The sequence below is a fragment of the Balaenoptera borealis genome (genome assembly GCF_965194805.1).
Source record: "Balaenoptera borealis genome assembly, chromosome: 17".
Classification (NCBI taxonomy): Eukaryota; Metazoa; Chordata; class Mammalia; order Artiodactyla; family Balaenopteridae; genus Balaenoptera; species Balaenoptera borealis.
The window spans coordinates 22,714,954-22,732,394 of record NC_138876.1 but is presented as its reverse complement, the minus strand read 5'-3'; the positions used below and the strand labels follow the sequence as shown (position 1 = coordinate 22,732,394).

Genomic DNA, 17,441 nt, shown 5'->3' with positions numbered 1-17,441 from the left:
ATGCTGTGCTCTAACGCACTCAAAGCCTCAAACAAGCAAAACCAATCTAAAGTGTGAGCAGTCAGGAGAGTGATTAACTCCTGTGGGAAGGAAAGGAACAGAAGAGGAGGGGGCACAACAATTGGGCTTGGAGGGCCCTAGCGATGTCTCTGTTGACATGAGAGATAGTTACACAAGTGTATTTATTTTGTAATAACTCACTGAAGTACAGACTTATGATTTATGCATTTTTCAGATAAAAAGTTAGAGTGTGTGTGTGGTTTTTCGGTGAAATAGCAGTTGCTCTGCAGGGACCACGGAGTACATAATATATTGAGAGGAATCCTGTCAGCTGATATTTTTTATGGGCAAATCAAGCCATCCAATGGAGTGGAATGTCATCATTGACCATTCAAGCCAAGTTGCAGGGCACAAAGAGCCCAGATGTGCCAAGTAGGCAACAAGGTAGTAGAAGAAAGAACAAAAGAGAAATGAAGGGAGAAGAACATAAAGAGTTCTGGGAAAAAGAGATTTGAAAGGGTGAAAGGTTTAAAAAGAGGTCAGAGGTAAAAACAGGAGCAAAAAGCAACAGACACCCTAAGAAAGGAAAAGATAATATCCAAGGAAACAGGAGAGCGATCTTGGTCTTGGACTCTGGTCGTAGTGGAGGGGTGTCAGAAAGGTGCAAAGCAAAGACACATATCTGTAGTTGTTAAGTGTATCATTAGGACACACTACATGCATAAGACCACAGAGACAGGCTAAGGAAAGGTGGAAGAGAACAAATATTTGTTGAGTATCTATTATGTACCAGCCATTTGCTTCTTGGCTCACATAATTTTCTCATTTAGTCCTCACTGAAACCTGCGAGGAATCTATTCGCCCTATTTTAACAAATAGGAAAACTGGAATTGAAAAGGGGTTAAAGTAACCCGCTTACCTGAGAAGACTGGATTGGAATAAATGAAAAACAGCCAATCAAACAACACTGTGGCTTTTTCAGAGAATCCACACATTGAAATCCTGAGTATTTTTATAAGGCTGAATAAATGCCCTGTTTAAATGAAGTGTAGCAGATTCTACCTTGATCTAAGGTAGTTGCTCTCAGTCTATGTAATAAGGTATTCCATCTCACACATCGAACAATGATAGGTGTTTCTCATCTTGCACAAAAAAGATAAGTTAATAGGTAAAATTCTATCAGTTTTAAACTTTCCACCTGGTTAATATTTTCTTAAGACTTTGGCTTCTATTATCACGTGGCTTCCAAAAAGGAATGAACAAGCAGCATACAAACGTTAACAGAGAAACTCGAACACAGCATTTCTTAAATATATTTCCTGGGACGTTTAGTATTTGTTTTGTAGGTACAAGCAGACATATAATACAATCACATTTTATCCTACGGAAATCGCTCCAGGTTTGTGTGATATGATAATTTAAGACTATTTCAGGGAGTTTCTCAAAGAGAACCATAAAGTCCGAGAATATAGTCATCTAAATGAGCTTAAGAAGCTTTGGTTGAAGCAGAACAAGAACTGGTTGGCTGGCCCCGCTTTGTACGCTTCCTGGACATCAAAGCATTAATGCTCTATATATTTACCTGTTGACTCCAGGAAACAAGTTGAGGTATGGATGGGAAAAGCTGTTTGAGAAAGGAGCAACACAATGCCTAGAAAACAGTGGCACTATGTTGTATTATTTAAAATTAACTGCTTCCATGATTCTTTTGAACTTTTTGTGACCTGACATTTCACAATGACAGTTTTACCTAGTTATTTCAAAATCAAGATTACTGCAGAGTTCACCTGAACAAACAATACTGGGATCTGGTAATATTATTATTATCTTCATACCTGCAAATGATGCCTTGGTTATTTAGGCTACAAATCAGGGTTCTATTCAGAAAATAAAATGCTGTTACCAAAATGACTTCATGAAAAAGTTAATATATCATGACAGTGACATACAGTCCTTTTAATCTTATTATAATATTAAGAATGCCCTGTTTTAAGGTTGAAATAGAACAAATTACATTACAAGTGACACATGACAGAAATCTCTAAGAAAATTGTAGCCTACTAAGTGTATACCATATTCTGGAGGGAAAAAAAAAAAAACAGGCTGTAGGTCCCCAAATATCCTGCCCTGGTTTATGAAAATAAACATGGAATTCTCCTTCACAAAGTATCATCAATATGATCCAAATGAGCTAAAAGAGGAGGTGGACTCTGGCAGGTAAGGCCCACAGTTCAGAGTATCAATGGCGAAAAAAATACAGGAAATACTTTGGATAGTGCTAACAAGTTAAAAGATAGCACTACTCAAGAATATTTTTTGATGACCCAGAATATTGCTTGAAAGAGAACCGCTTTAGTCTGATTCAGTAACTTATACTTAGAATAATGTCTCATAATTTATCCCCTTGTGCATCCTTCACCTCACTCTCATGAAAAAATTGCAAATGATTACCCAAACAAGCGACTACCAGAATGTTTTTCCCAGCAACCCAGGTCATGCGTTTCTGCAGGCATCAGTACCCGTTTAGCACTAAATCTTATTTTTTTGTGCAACTATGACAAAAATGACCATATGCTATGATTACTGATACTTATACTCAAGAATAAATTAACATCACATTTATTCATTCAACCTGTGTTTTTGTGGGCATCGAGTTAGGTGCTAAGAAGAAGCTGGGAAGGAGGCAAGCAGGAAGCCTGCCCTCCGTGAGCTTCCAGTCTAGCCAGAGAAAAGAAAACCAGGACAGAGAGGTGCCTGATCCAGATTTGGTATAACAAGAGAGGGTCCTGGGGTGAAAAATGAGTGCAAACTGAAAGAGCAGAAGCTGGCCAGGCGAGAGCAGAGAACTAAGGGAGTCAGGCAGGAGAAAGAGCAAGTGGAAAAGGCCATTCTCCCTCAAGAGGGGACGTGGCTTCTTAATGCAACTGAAGGAGGTTCCGAGGGGTTAGCCATTTCAGTGGTGTTCGGTTAAAGTTTTCAATTCTGTGAAATAAAGGATTAAAGCATAAATCCTGTGGGAAATTCCTATTTTTCTGAAAAGAGTACACAATTCACTTATCATCCATGTTCACAAAACTTTAGATAAACTCTTCATTCAAAGTGTTTACTACTGGAATATGGATAAATCTTCTATATAATTACGTTATGGAAAAAGCATTACTGAGATAAAAATAATTTAATATTAAAAATACTGTCTCTGACTTCAATGCAATTTTTTTACCATATGATAAGATAGTGCCAATAGTCCTATAGTTTCTTATCATAAGCAATTAAGTATAATCCTGGAAATAGGACTATTATATTCTGAATGAATTTATGTTCATTTATATATTAATATATTAATGGTTATGTGTATATGTATAATCTATTGAAAATTGATCTCTTCCCAAAAGCTTGATATTTAATTCTCATTTAATTCACATTTCATTCTCAATAAGGTTCCTGTTTACTCCGCCACAAATGCAGAATATTAATGGTTTAAAAAACGATTCTGGTTCATCAGTCTGGAAAATAAGGTACCACAGCAATGCTGAATATCATATATACATTCTGCTTATGGGCAAAGGCATTTCATACTAAAATTTCTAATCAATTAATTCACTCATACAGTCTAAATTTATTGAGCACATAGTATATTTTAAACAATGTTGCTGATTACCAAAAAGAGAAGAAATTTTAAGAGAAAATTATTGCTTTCTAAGAAACGAGCTCCCTCTGTCAAAGAAGGAAAGTTCACAGTAAGCATCTCAGTAACAATACAGGATGAGATAGGGTTATGCACCAAAATCAGCAGTGCAAACAATAAATTCCTTTGGAGGCAAACAGTTAGGTCCTAAATGTCTGCTATTATTTTTATGAGTATTATTATTATTTCCACTATTTATTTCACTCATAATAAAAGAATGAAATGTGGCCAAGAGCAGTGGAAACATTTAAGGGAGATGAGAGTGAAGACGACCCTGAGGAAGAAATAAGAAATGCACAGCTCTGGGGAAGAGAAAACAGCGCTTCAGAAAACAGGATGTAAGAGAAACAAAGGGTTACTCTCCAATACAAACATGTCAAGGGAAGAGTCGGAATTACTAAAATATGTGGTTGCAAAGGTTAGTAAGACAGAATCTTGCATCCCAGTTGATGAGGCTGGAGCACTTGTAGAAAACAGGAACCCACTTGAAGTTTCCAAGTAGAAGAGATTAGGAAAACTGAACTAGACCTTGTCTGAAGTGTTCCATTGAAGAAAAGTGAAAAATGAAGAATGCTATGTATTTCAGACAATCAACTATGTTTCAATTCTGATCATAAAAGAAGGGTGAATTCGTTAAAAAACATCAGAGATTTCTTACCAGTTCAGATGAGAGGATGGGGTTACTGACATACCTTTGCAAGACATTAATGATATGGATTATTTAAGCATTTATGTGTCACTATATCTTTCTATAGTTCAAATTGGGAGTTATTACTACTTTATGTATCTGCTTCCAACTTTAAATCCTTGCCTGGACGGTGTTTTCCTTCGGTCATTCATATTGATAGTCTCATGACCAACTACAGTACCCATAAATGAGTAGGTGCTACTTAGTAAATATTTGTTGAGTGGACTTACTGAAGTTACTGAAATTTAGTGAATAAGCTTCTGAAGCTTATTGAAAAGACAAAAATAGTTAATCGGCTAACTAACCTAGCTACTTGACACCCATTTGTTTCTGAACTGCCTGCCCATATTTAGTGTTTTATTTTAGCCCTGTTTCTCCTGACTCCATTCTAACTCTTCAGTTCTTAGACTTGCGGCCTTTTATGAAGTTTTCCAAAGTAACTTAAAAACAAGCCTTCCAAAATGATCCCAGATCTTCATAGTCCCACTGGGAACTCAGTCAGAATGTGGTCAGAAACTCTGTAACGATCCAACTAGTACATTCTGATCCATGGAAGTCAGTAGTTAAAATAATGGCCAGGAAGACCCCAACACAACACACCTTTAAATAAAGATTTCAAGCCAGATCTACACAGAGGAAGAGTTGGCAGACCTCAGATTTAAGTACTAAAGATCCACCTAAAATTTCGTTTCACAGCACTACTTCCTGGTCACCACTCAAGTGTCCCATTCTTCTAAATCCAGATGGAATTTGTTTTTAAAGTAGGAACACTCCAAAATCAGGTCACTTTTAGGCAGAGATCAGCCTTCTTTGTGCCCACTCAAAACAATTCCTCTAAGACTATAGCAGAAAACCTGAAGAGTGAGCACAGGGCATGAAACAAGGTGACCTGACAATCTGTATTAAGGCCAAGAAGGTACCCTTAGGCACAAGACACACTGCATTTTTAGCCAGAAAATTTCAGGTTACAGGTTTGAAGTAATAGAGCTTGCAAAAAGTTGTGGGCAGAGATCTCCTTGTACTTCCAAAAACAACCCCTGGCAAAACTGCTTCTTTTTTGAGGTTGAATAGGATAAATAGAGAACTGTACACACTTAAACACACACAGTTACACACACACACACACACACTCAAAAGGATTACAGAAGCATATAAACCACAATCAAGAGTGGTTCTAGCCAGGTTTTATCCTCTTCGAGTTTACCTGTATTGTCTTTATTCCTGTAAAATATGTGTCACGTGTCTATTCTACAAAGTTATTTTTTAAAGGAAATGAAAAGAGAAGCGGATACAAATTAAATGCATAAGACAAGAGACTGTAAAAGGCAATGTGGTATAACTGTTGGCCTGCATTCTACTCTTCCCTGCTAGACTCCAGGCTCCTAGCGTAGACAGCACACAGGGCAAGCACACTATACATACTCTGAATGAAAACTGACATCAAGATGCCAGTATCTATTGGGAGGCAAGATGTACTTCTTGAACAGGTAAATTCACAGTCATTATACGATTTTTTAAAAAGCAGTCAACCAAACATTTTGGGGTAGAAAAAGAAAAAAAAATAAATTTGACTATATTTCTCGTTTTCACTTTTTTCAAAAGTCACTGAATTTTTTGCTTTAAGTCAGCATCTCTCTTAAACAGTTTGTGTACTAGAAGTACAGGCTAAATCAAAGAGTGGCAGCAGAATGTCTGTCGCCTATGTCACTTCATGAGGTAATCAGTGTAAGCATTGTCTCGTTTAACAAATTAGAAGCCCTTAACTTCTTAAAGCAGTTAATACCCAGTAGTAGCAGAATGTATATTTATAGAATCAGAACGCCTTAATTACACAGTCTATTACCAGGGAATGTCTTATGCAATAAGAAGATTGGAAAATATTATTTAAATATAATCATATTTGCATCTCATTTAATTATCAAGTTTATAATTGCTTTCAAAGAAAAAACATCCTTTATAAAAGGCATTTTGTAAAAATTCTTCATGATAGATTGTTAATTTTACGTACCTCCCTCTCCTAATATCCAATGATGTATGTTAATTGGAAAAAGAGAAACAGTTTCATTACTGAGATGATAAAACAATGTTCTCTGATTTTGAAAAAGGTTATCTTTTTCCTTGACAGAAAATATGCACTTTTTTCTAAATCACTGAAGGAAATAAGACCCTCTCCCCCATTCCCCAGCTCCTCTCTATCCCTGCCTTTAAGAATCTTTGCAACAGCAAAATAATGAGTGAGTTCTAAGCTCTAAAGGGACACAGTCAAGCCTACAATTCAAAATTAAACCCACCCATTTGTTAGAGCTCATAGCTCTACAGAAATCATAGTGCCAATATGAAAATACAAGAGAGACCAAGTCTCTGGGAAAGGCCTTGGAAATGAACTGTTGATAACAAGTCAAATCAAAGACTGTCCGCAGTACGTGTTCCAAAGGGTTGAAAGCAATACAACTTTACTTCACTGTCCTGACTTCTAAGGTGTCCATCAATGTGGAGGGATACAGTCTATTTCCAAATGGGGTGTAGCTCTCAGGAAGAGATAAACTGATGTACTGAAAACCAAGTCTTGGATACTTAAGGTTCAAGGGGTAACTCTCTCATCTATACCCAGTCTCCCTTACATGGGAGGCAAGCCTCTGAGGTTCAGAGTCTGACAATGAGAGTTAGGTATCCAGGTACTTAGGATAAGGCAGTCCTGAGCAATCTGCTTAACTAAACTCAGCATTACTGCCTAAACTGGGGGATGGGGTGCAGTGGGGAACAGTCTGGATTCATTTGCAGCAAGTTTGCTGTAGAACTTAAATATTTTTGAAGAAATATGGTAAAGTGATTCTCCTTCTGGAACTAGATCCACTGACACTGTCACATTAACTCACAGCTTGTTAAATACTGTGCAATCTTTCTATAACATTCTTTGTTTGAGACTAGAATCAGCATATGGGAATTGCTCTTTTCCTGTTAAACTGAAGTCATTACTAACTACTCATCTGTGACATGTATGCTTTCTTGTAACCAGGGATTTTAGCTTCACAAAATTTAGAAACTGCCACACTGTTGCTTGGCATCGCTTTCAAATGTGACATCATTTAAATTTTAGAAAACTCCGTTTTAGTAAAAACACAAGTGGGTGCCAGGTTAAAGATGGCCCAAAAGCAGCAGCAGGGTCTCTACAGGGACCAACTATGGTTCATTCTTTCAATCTTTACCTTCACATGCCTTTCATTAGAATCACATGGAATTACGATGAGCTCAACAAATGCATTTCAAAATGGGTTATCAGATTACCAGAATATAGAATGGCTTCCAGTTACTGAAGATCTGTATAGGAAAAAAACTGACGTGGAGAGGAAAAAGTCCCATTTTCAGTTTCCTTAATTTCCAAAGCCTAAGGAATATGAGTATTTTTAAATAGACACATACTTATTAACAAACACTATATATGTGCATAATAATCAAAATACAATATAAAATACAAACACAAATATAGATACGAACCTACTGAGTCATGTAGCGCAGAACACAAAATAAATAGGGAACTGTGTCAAAATGACAAAGAAGTTTGCAGAGACTCAGTATCATTCAGACCCTCTGACAGTCCCATTTGGGAAATTCTTGAATGATTTCTAAAACTTCCTCCATTATTTGAAAATTTGCATAGCAAAAAGAGAAATTCAAGTCACCTCATCAATACAAGCCCCTAGTCAGAACTTATGAATTTTTTATTCCAAATATAATTTGACAGCAGCACTTGCCAACAAAAATTTAGGATTAGTGCTCTTAGTAGGGATCTCTTTTCTATCAAATAAAAAACAATTCTAATGGTTCATTGTAATTTCCCCTAGAAAATATAAGTGGCATCTTATGTGTCACTGTTAAGAAAATGCTTTGGGCTTCTAACCTTAAAAAAAAAACCTCTATTAATTTTAATCATTTTGTTATTTTTGATAGACATATTTTGTAAATAAATATCTTTACCGCTGATGTTAAAAGCATGCTTACTTCTTGGAAAAAAAAAAAAGAGAACACACACACACACACACACACACACACACACTTAGCTTGAAAACTTAGGACATTTGGTTGCAAATGATGCCTCAGAATCACTGTACCATGGAATACAACCTACAGTGGCTATGAAATCATGTAACTATTTATTATTCTCCTGCGGAAAAACTGGGTGACCTCAGTAGTAAAAAATCATTTTTATTCACAAAGTGTATATGATCATGTAGCACATATCCCATATATGGGAAAAAAATGATAAATTCTGAAATGTCCAGAGAGAATCACAAAATATTATCTGTGAGAAACTACTCCTCAGGAAAGGGTCTGATGCATTCTGAACAAGTTACCACAACCTACTTACAAATAAGACAGTGATTAATTCTGAAGGGGAATTCTGTAAGACTCACTTTGGAGAAGAGGAAGAAATGTCATAAAATTGATACGAAAAGTAAGGTATGAGACAAAATCTCTGGCTTTCAAAAAGTCATGTATTAACACATGAAAGGATGCTCAACATCACTAATCATTAGAGAAATGCAAATCAAAACTACAATGAGGTATCACCTGACACCAGTCAGAATGGCCATCATCAAAAAATCTACAAACAATAAATGCTGGAGAGGGTGTGGAGAAAAGGGAACCCTCTTGCACTGTTGGTAGGAATGTAAATTGATACACTATGGAGAACAGTATGGAGGTTCCTTAAAAAGTAAAAATAGAATTACCATATGACCCAGCAATCCCACTACTGGGCATATACCCTGAGAAAACCATAATTCAAAAAGAGTCATGTACCACAATGTTCACTGCAGCTCTGTTTACAATAACCAGGACATGGAGGCAACCTAAGTGTCCATCAACAGATGAATGGATAAAGAAGATGTGGCACTGTATATATACAATGGAATATTACTCAGCCATAAAAAGAAATGAAATTGAGTTATTTGTAGTGAGGTGGATGGACCTAGAGTCTGTCATACAGAGTGAAGTAAATCAGAAAGAGAAAAACAAATACCGTATGCTAACACATATATATGGAATCTAAAAAAAAAAAAAAAATGTTTCTGAAGAACCTAGGGGCAGGACAGGAATAAAGACGCAGATGTATAGAATGGACCTGAGGACATGGGGAGGGGGAAGGGTAAGCTGGGACGAAGTGAGAGAGTGGCATGGACATATATACACTACCAAATGTAAAATAGATAGCTAGTGGGAAGCAGCTGCATAGCACAGGGAGATCAGCTCGGTGCTCTGTGACCACCTAGAGGGGTGGGATAGGGAGGGTGGGAGGGAGACGCAAGAGGGAAGAGACATGGGAACATATGTATACGTATAGCTGATTCACTTTGTTATAAAGCAGAAACTAACACACCATTGTAAAGCAATTATACTCCAGTAAAGATGTTAAAAAAAAAAGTCATGTATTAAAAAAAGTCATATATGAAACTTAAGTATCAGTACAAATGCAATTTAAAATAAAAATGATGGCATAAGTCATTAATGACCCAAAGAATGAGGCACAGATGGACAATGTGAAAAAATAACCCAAAACATTTCTTTCAAGAACTTTTACAATTCAGAGTGGCCTCAAACACCAAAGTTTATACAACAGAAATCCAAACAGAAGAACTGATGAATTAAGGCATATATTTTTCCAAGGGAACAATGCCAGCTAGTCTTTTGGAATAAATTGATGCCACACTTCCCAATAATACCTGACAGCTAGAATTCCGCTCTGTATCTATCCTAATTATAATTCTTTAAGTTAAAAGTTAAAATAAGGCCTTAGAAATACCATTTTTGAACAGTCTAATGAGTACTCACATAGTTGATGATATATGAAAATTATAAAGATTAGAAACAGAACAATGATTATAATTATTATTATAATAATAAATATTCACACAGCCCTTTGGCATTCACCGAAACCATTCTACATGTATTATTTAAATTGACTCTTCCCCTCTCAGCACAACCTGAGCCCAAGTAATATGACTCACAGCCTATAGATGGGGAGGCTGTAAACTAGAGATGTTAGAGACTTTAATTCTGATTTTATTCCAACAAAGCCACTCCACAGATAAGAAAACACAGCTACCACCTATGGATCTTCCGAACACAGCTGGACATAAACCTATTCCAGACAATCAGATGGCCCTGGAGGCACTGAGATGGCTGAAACGTCTTTATTTTATTTTCTACATAGCTGGTGAACAAATAAGCTTGGAAAGAGGACAAAGTCCTCAGATAATAGAAAAAGACAAAACAAAAAAATCACCAAAACCAAAAAGGTTAAAACATACTGTGATGCATGTTTATGACCGCTGAAGTAATAAATACCTCTTAAACTCCAGGAATAGTGGTTCCAACAATAAGAAAAATGTATGGTAGGCTCAGTCTTTATTATTTGTATATGAGAACCAGTGCTCCTGGCGCTGTGACTTCAGTACTTTGTTTTCATAGAGTTATTATTCAGTTAAGAATTTTGAGGACAGAACAGTGCCTACTAATAATTGGGTTTAGTATGTGTTGACATTTTTATCATAAGATTATCATTTTCTTTGCAATGTATTACTTTTAAAAGATGTGTTGTATTAAATCACTTCACATATTTAAGGGTCAACTTTTTTTCAAACATCTCGAGTTCCATACTGTCTTATGAAATCAATTTATGATATCAACTTACATACTCTCCCTATGGAACTCAATACTAGAAGTTAATTTGTTACAAGTTAAAAAGGAGGATCTAAGTTTCCTTTTTTTTTTTCTTAATTTTAAAATTAACCAAGGCATCAATATAGAAATCCTATCATCTACAAGTTAAAATGGACCCCTCAGATCCAGCTATATATCAACTATTTTCTTCATGTCAGGCATACTGGAACCATCAAGGCAAAAATGAAGCAAATGGATATAAATTATATGACTCAATAAAGTTCAATCCTTATTAAATATCTCTTGCAGTAGGGAATTTAAGAGCAAGTTTACTAAAAGTACTGATGTTTCATGATATGGCCATAATAATAGGGGCTTCCAGAAAAGGAAACAGAAAGGATATAAAAAGCATGGCTCTAAAAAGAATTAATTTAAAAATAAACTTGATAATGTAGAGAGGGATTAAACTTGATAGGGATCCATGTAGAGCAACTGTCTCCAAATTTGTAATTCAAGAAAAATATAAAGGCCTCAATTCCCAGAACACCAAAAATAAAACAGAAGCCTCTGGCACTCCAAAAAGGCTTCATGTGCTTATGAAGACTACTAAATTATAACCTGAATTGTGACTTGGTGCATATGACTTTCTTGTGTTCATTTTATTCATAGCTTTCTGACTGAGAATGCAGGAGATCCAATCCCTCCATCTACTCGAGAAGGTCTGTGTAAATACACATACTTCAAAATATCAGCAACAGAGGTTTAAGCAGCTCCTTGAAAACTCTGTATGAGAAAGTATGTAACTGATTGAAAGGCTCATAATAGTTTTCTTTTTTTTTTTCAATTCATGAAAAACAAGAACTTCAGTTATCTCCACTGGCCACTGTCTCTCCATGTCAATTGCACAGGTACACTGATCACAGGTGAATCAGAAGATCTAAAGCGGAGTGAGGGTTTGAAAAACCCATCTGGGGATCGGCAGGCAGAAGCAAGTGAAATGTGAGCGTCACATCCAACAGGGGCAGCAGAAGAAGAGGATGCAAAGGAGAAACCAAGATAGGAGAAAGAGTTCGTGGAGAGAGGGAACCAAGTTGGGAAGTGCGGAGAAGGGCAAGGCGACGGGAGATGCACGAGGAGGAACGCGAGGAAGGCCGGGCGGGCGGCGGGCGGGTAGGACGCGGGTCCCCGTGCAGCCAGGGCAAAGGGAGGGCGATGGGGAGGCGGCGCGGCGGGGAGCTCCGCGCACCGGGAAGCGGGCGAGGAAGCCGGACGGCGAGCGCGGCTGCTTCCGTAGGACTTCCTGCGACAACACGCCCACAGCCCGGTGGGGAGCACGCGTGGCTGCAGCGGCCCCGGGGCGCAGGGGACAGCGAGCGCCACCGACACACCCAAAGCTCGGGTCGGTCGCTGCAGCTTCAAAGGCAGGGCCCTTGACAGCAAGCAGCCTCCTTCCCAGACACCAGCAATTCACTCTGACTCGAGCTTCTTGAGAAGCCCTTGCAAGAAAATGGAATCCTATTCTTGTTACTGATCTGCGGTTCTGATTTTTTAGTTCTCCTTCAAAATAAGAAGGCAATTTTACTCTTGGCTTTTCATTCTGGGGCAGTACTAACCACTAAAACACACTGGGGCTTTAAAGCTCATTCATAAAATATAAATTACTTTTTTATTAATCCAACACAGACAAATCGGCTGATATTTAGATGACGAAAGGTTTTGCTTGTTTATTTGTATGTCTCACCCAATCCAACCTTTGCTTTTTATGTGTTTGTAACAAACAGAAGCCAAGCCAGAAAGCCACGCTGTCAAGACCCCCATCTGGTGCAGGGGCAGTTACCCAGGAGTGCAAATAATTTAAGAAACACAAAGCCCAGAGGATTTCCAGGACAGCACCACAGCCCCACGTCAATCAACAACTTCCCCCTACGAGAGTTTGCTGATCACAGCCTTTTTGCTGTAATGGAGCCAAGAAGAGGCAGTCACTTAGACTAATATAGATTTTTTAACGGGAGATTACAGCTATCGCTATAGAAAGAATGCAAGTTGAACATGAATTATGACGCAAACCAGACTTAAAATGTCTTATATATAAAGGCGATGGTTTTATCTCTCAGACAATAAACAAAGGTAGATGAGGGCTTAAGTAGAAAGCCGAATGGAACACTGCTGATATGACAGTCACCTAGTGTTTGAAATCCCCGGAACATACAGCATCGCAAGTCCGTGCTCACCGCAGATGAGAAATAAAGCAGAACTGACCGAGCCTGAGTGCTCCAGCCAGACTGCCTGGGTTCAAGTCCTAATGCTGTGACTGCACCCTGTTGTAGCCTAAGCAGTTGATTAAACTTCCCTGAGAAATGGGGATGACAGCAGTTCCTGTCTCAAGTGGAGACAAGCCACTCAAGCAGTGCTCGACAACTGTGAACCATTATCATCATTTGCAGGTGGCCCCTAATGGAAAACTAACCTCTTGGGATGCAGCCTTTCCCCTGCAAAAGCTAGCTCACCTGTGGCCGGTGGTGGCCCTCATTTCTTTTTTAGTGATCAGTGCTCGCCACGCACCCACCAAATCAGTTGTTGCTTCGAGTCACTCGTTTCTATGCAAACTGTGGCCAGCCTCTGGGCAAAGTTTGCATGCCCTCTGCACCCTGATTTTCACAAGTGAAAACACCACGACCCATTTAATAATGTGCTCCTGCCCATCATTAAAGGGCAGCACACAGCTTTAGCAGACAGGAAACTCGCCCAGCGCACATGCTATCCAGCTGGCAAACAGAGGCATCTTCAACAAAGTCCACTCCTCCTACATACAGTCTGATAAGCTCCATTTGAATGGAGCCAAAACATACATTTCCTTCCTCTATTTCTGTATTTAGCAGACACGAGAGCTGGACAGTCATGTCAGGGATTATAAAACTGCAATAAAGAGATTTCTAAACCACCAAGACTACCAGAACAGCAGGACTAAATTTCGCCTACTCACTTTCAACCAAAAGTATGCACCCCTTCAGTTGTGGAAAAGTACAGAAGATTTAAAAGCCCCTACTCATTAACTAGAATGTACTCTTCGAGGAAACGCTTTCTCCTGTCACTTAAATAGTTTGTAAATCTCAGACAGATATTACTTTTAAAACTCTAACTATCTCCTTCAAAAGATTTTTAAAGTTGCTGATAGACACAAGGTGACATCAGAAAACTATGTTTGAAAGATGCAATTAGCTACGGTTTCTAGGAAGCTTTGGAATGTTTTGTTATTAAGGAAGAAATAGACAAATACCAGGCCTACAAGTAATGAGCTGTCCTAGAAGTAAAGAAATTCATCAAATAGATCCTCTCCTTGATTTCGCCTTCATGGCTCCAGGTCCATACAGATTTGGGAATACACAATAATAGCAAGTCTTAATACTTTCCCAAAGCTGTTTAAAAGAATATTTAAGTGCTTAACAGATTCACACATGAAATCAAAGGGACTTCCCAATTCTCAGATAAAAGAAAGTTTTTTAGTTTAAAAAAGAAAAAACTACAGAGAGAAGAAGGCTAAGGGTATGGTCTTATAAAAAAAAAAAAAAAAAGCTTCAAAAATTGTTCCTTGGCTTTTAAGATGAAATTAAAGTGATTAGTAAAAATCAAGTATTCAAAGAAGTCTCAGACACTCTTCTTTCAACATGAGAAATGTCTCAGCAGCTATTATTTAGTTATCACTTTACTGGTCATCTCTCAAGGAGACATGGATATTAAAAAGAGCAAAGAGGGGTTCAATATCCTCTCACTGCCATAAACCTGAACTTCCCAAAGCAGCATTACTTATGGTTCTTCTCAGCTCCTGACAAACCCTACTCATCAATATCCTCGTTAGGATATCTCCTTCTGAAGGTCTAAATCATCCTCGCCCACTTAGCATCCAAGTATCAACCACTTACAGGTAACTTTCACCATGAAGCCAATACATAAACCACAAATATCAGAACACAACATCTGGCTGACAAATATTCAACACATGGAAGTTAAAACTATACCTTCCCCACTCATGGCCTTAGAGGCTAACACTGTTATCCCTCATATTTTAAGAGCACAACATTTATCAATTTGCATCTTTGATTACTTTGTGGTACCTCAACTGCAATATCAATAAAGCGCAACAACGTGGTGTGGGTTTTCATTTTTTTAAGGTTCGCCAATGTATTTGGGTCTCCCTTTGCCTCGGTTTCACTGACCCCGTCACACTTGGTTCAAGGACATTAATCAGTAAAAGACAGAATTTGAAACCACAGCGCAAAATACAACATAAGTTGTAACCAGCAGTATGACACTTTAGGAATAATACATTAGGGCAGACTTCAAAAAATGTCTATCAATTATGCAACATCAGATAATCCTTTTCCTCTCTGAAACCTGACAATCCAATTTCACAATTTTCTCAACCCCTAAAAGTCTTATGCTCTTCTGGCCAAAGTGTACTTCTCCTAAGTGCCAATGTAATACAACATGTTTGAGAACCCACTGTATCCAAGGCATTGTAAAAAGAACAGAAATTGGGTATGCTTTTACTCTCCTCACACTTGCAATGCCAAGTGGATTCTGGTATGGGCTATACTAAAGCCATAAATAAGTGAAAGCATAGGGCAAGGATGTTTAAATCTAAATGAGTGGAAATGGAAAGGCTTCAGAAAGAAGAAATACAAAAGTCAACATCTGAGGAATAGGTAGAATTCCTATAGTTAAGCCTGGTTGAAAGAAAGGCATTTCAGAGAGGGGAGAACATGAAGGAAGGTAGGCTTGGCCATGTTCTGGAACTCAATACTACTTTAAGGATAGAACACATGGTATTGTAAAGATGGAACTGATAAACTGGGAGCAGAGTTTAGGGTCCCGCATGCCAAGCTAATGATGACAAACAGGTGATAAACCCGAACTCAGAGTCAACTTGGGTCTAGAGATAAAACACTGGAATGATTTCATTCAGATCAAAAGGTGAAAGCATATAATCCTCAAGGAAAATTGCAGAGATTAAGAGGAAAGTCAAGCACAGACTAGAACGAGTGTGGCAGGGATGCAGTGCCCCGGAAGCCAAGCCAAGAGAGATACTCATGAGAGTGGCTGGCAGCATCCAATTCATTTAAGAGGTGCAGTCGGATGGAAAGACCATTGGGCTCGGCTGCCATGAGGCCACTGGTGTCCTCAATATAGCAGTGTCCACAGGTGGAGGAGTCAGGGAGATGTACATGAAAAGAGCCCCAGATTCAGGCTTTCAATATTTTCCCCCTCTAAAGTTATTTTTATATATGAGTAGGTTTACCTTTTATCTGAAAAAGGAGACAGGATTCCATATCTGGCTTAGAAACATTCTAATTAATAAACCTCAAAGAGCAGCGTTTTGACTTTGTGCCATGCCAAGTAGGAGATGGAATCCATCTGGAAATAAATAAAAAGTAGCCTTTTGTTTCATTTTACCTTGTATTTTTCTAAACTGTCAAGGGAACTACCTTCATTATTTGCCGACTGTTACCTAAAATCAATACAGTGCTTAAACCATAACCTATCTCTCAGCTTCAGTAACCATACATTAGCTATATAATTGCAACTGAACTTTTCCTAGATTCCAAGAACTGCAATTGGATTATAATCCAAAAGAGCAGAAGATAAATGCCATTTAACTACCTTCTATAAAATATCCAGGATAGTTTTTGTTCACAAATACGTGCTGTGAGAACAAGTATAAAATGGTTTAAAGTTGTTTGAGAAGGTGTTTACCAAAAGTAAGTGAATATATTCAGGGAGAATAGTTTTGATTCAGGGGGAATAAAATAAAATTAAATGTATACTGATTTATCAGGAAAGCAAATCCCTTAATAAGTGGAAAGAAAAAATGAAATACAAAAAACTCATTTAAACCTTATCTGGATTTGATCTGTTTTAAAAGCCAACAAAAAAGTACTTTCTGATAAACAAAGCTCAGAGTAAGAACCACTTTAAATTTATTTTGATCTGCAATGCCAAGAATACAGGATAAAGTTCCAATCTCCTAAAGTCAAAGGAGAAAAATAGATAGCTGGAATATAAGGGAGAGAATCAAGTAGAAAAATAAATTCCAAAATAACATTAAGAAAATCATTAAGAAAGACTAGGGTGAGAGCTTCCCTGGTGGTGCAGTGGTTAAGAATCCACCTGCCAATGCAGGGGACACGGGTTGAAGCCCTGGTCCGGGAAGATCCCACATGCTGCGGAGCAACTAAGCTCGTGCGCCACAACTACTGAGCCTGCGCTCTAGGGCCCACGAGCCACAACAACTGAGCCCGTGTGCCGCAACTACTGAGCCCGCATGCTACAACTACTGAAGCCCATGCGCCTAGAGCCTGTGCTCCACAACAAGAGAAGCCACTGCAATGAGAAGCCCGTGCACCACAACGA

General features: G+C 38.1%; 1 protein-coding gene across 7 annotated transcripts in view; it reads right to left on the bottom strand.

The window, feature by feature from the left end:
* The window catches only part of TRPS1 (transcriptional repressor GATA binding 1), a 279,500-nt gene that overhangs the window by 221,843 nt on the left and 40,216 nt on the right, over positions 1 to 17,441 (bottom strand). The window lies entirely within an intron of this gene.